This window comes from Corylus avellana, chromosome ca1 (genome assembly GCF_901000735.1).
Source record: "Corylus avellana chromosome ca1, CavTom2PMs-1.0".
Classification (NCBI taxonomy): Eukaryota; Viridiplantae; Streptophyta; class Magnoliopsida; order Fagales; family Betulaceae; genus Corylus; species Corylus avellana.
In genome coordinates, this window is record NC_081541.1 from 1613363 (window position 1) to 1615754 (window position 2392).

Sequence of the window (2392 nt, forward strand, 5' to 3'; positions counted from 1 at the left end):
TCCAATTGCTGCCACTGTTTGCTTAATTTGTCCAGGTCCCCGTCTCCCTTGCTTTCCTCGAGGTTATCAGGTTCATTTTACTGTTTATAATATATATAATCTCTAAGGAGACACAAATTTATAACTATTTATTTATTACATTTCCTATTCAACCTGACAATTTTATTTTGGGTTCCTTTTACGCGCTGAAATATGTATCTGATGACAATTAAGCGTTAATGTTTTCTTGGTCTGAGTATTTCCATTGAGTATGCTATATAAGCGATTTTACAAAATCGTTTACTGCTTCATATCATCATGTCTTATGCAGCAGAGTCTTACGTTTTTGCCCTGAAATAAATCATGCACAACCTGCGAGGTTGCATGCACTTTACTCCCCCCTTTTTCTTTCTCGAAAAGTGTTGATTGTCGGATTTTTTAGAATAATTAGTGATTTAAAATCTATTTTCCTGTTTTTCAGGAGGAATCTAAATACCGTTGTCGTTCTTATAGTTGGCAACGGCTATAGAAAGGGTCCAAAGGGACGAGGTTAGCATCTTATACTTCTTCTTCTTCTTATTTTATATATATAGTATATATGATGATGACATATATATATATATATATATATATATCGTTTTCTTATATTATAGATATGATTATTATCTTTTAAAACATCTCAAACTCAAAAGGATTTAATTTGTATGTGACTGGAAGTCTGGAAGGCACTTTCCGCATCTTGCAAGTATTTTGTTGCTTACGGGACTTAACTATATTTATCATCAAAATTTTCTTTCTTTCCTAGCATTTTTTTTTTAATATTTTAATATTTTTTATTTTTTAATGTAAATGGTAATGTTATCTTAATTGCTATTTTAAAAGTCATACCCAGGGGGCGTGGAACTAGACTTTTAGTTTGGGGAATTATAAAAAACAATTTTGTGGGGGAGGGGGGGAGCTAGGGGCACAAATACATGATTTTAACGGAATATTTAAAAAAAAAAAAAAAAAAAAATTAGGGGAGGGTTTTAATTTTTTTTTTTGGGGGGTGGTTACAACCCCCAAAGGACCAGTTGGGTCTGCCCTGGTCATACCTTAAACAAGACTATATATAAGCTGTAGTAGGGCTAGTAATTTTGACATGACTTAAAAATTCGATACGAACGCAACACAAAATTAATGAATCAGAGTTGAGGGGTCCAACCTATTTGATTAAATGGATTGGGTTATGGTTGACCTTATAGTTTTATACTCGTACTTCAACATAACTCGAATTCAAAACAAAATTAATGAGTCAAGGTTGAAGGGGTTCAACCTATTTGATTAAATTGATTGGGTTAGGGATCACCCTAATTTGGCCAATCTTTATGTCATGTATTGGGTTCGAGTTGTATCGATGTATGCCAATTCTTATTCACATGCAGACAACCATCAATTGATTTGATCGTTCAGCTTAGTGTCGTATCTATCGATTGTTCTAAAGCAACATCTGCTCGTTAGGGGCTAATTAGCAACAGTACCATTCGATTGTTCCAAGAAGACGATCAATCGTTGTACACAGGAAAATTTTCAAAGTGTCCAAAATCTCCATTTTCTCCCCCTTTTGGTCTTAGGACTAAGGCCAACATATTTACGTCATGGATTAATGCATCCTTAATTAACTCTAGTCTTAAAGCGGGGAGGGGCTAGGCCCAACTATAGATGAAGTAAAGGAGGCTGAGATATAATTCATTTCTCAACTACGCATAGGCTTTTTGGGCGGGGGGAATGTCTGAGGATGGGGAGATTTATTTTTTTATTAATATATATATATTAATAAGGGTAAAGTTCACATACCCCTCTCAAATTATCACGGTACCACCCAATTGACAATATCCCCCCATACTTTCAATTGCGATAATGTACCCCCCAAACTACCAAAACATTGTCAATATCCCCTCAAAGCTAACAAAAAGATCAAAATGCCCTTATATATTTATTAACATGACAAAAATACCCCTAAAATTCAAAAAAAAAAAAAAAATTTAAAACGAAAATTTTAATTTTTAAACGATTTTTTTAAAACCGAAATTTTTATTTTAAAAAAAATCAATTTTTATTTTATTTTTTTAATTTTTTCTAAATATGTTTTAAAAAACGAAAAAATTATTTTTTTTAAACGAAAATATTTTATTTTTTTTTCTAAAACGGAGATTTTTATTTAAAAATTATAAAAGAAAACATTTTTTTTTTTAAAAAAAAAAAACAAATGAAAATTTTTCAATTTTTATATAAAAAGAAAATCGAAATTTTTAATTTTTTTTTCTAATAAAAGATTTTTATTTTTTATTTTTTTATTTTAGGTTTTTCTAGAAATTTTAGTATTATTATTATTTTTTTAATTTTACTAAGGGTAGTTTCGTCAATGAAGGGA

General features: G+C 30.5%; 1 long non-coding RNA gene across 1 annotated transcript in view; it reads left to right on the forward strand.

Annotated features, from left to right (window-relative positions):
- The window catches only part of LOC132175249 (uncharacterized), a 5145-nt gene that overhangs the window by 2231 nt on the left and 522 nt on the right, over window positions 1-2392 (forward strand). The window contains exon 2 of the long non-coding RNA XR_009439412.1: window positions 461-528. This is a non-coding gene — a long non-coding RNA (uncharacterized LOC132175249). The remainder of the gene's footprint in view (window positions 1-460; window positions 529-2392) is intronic.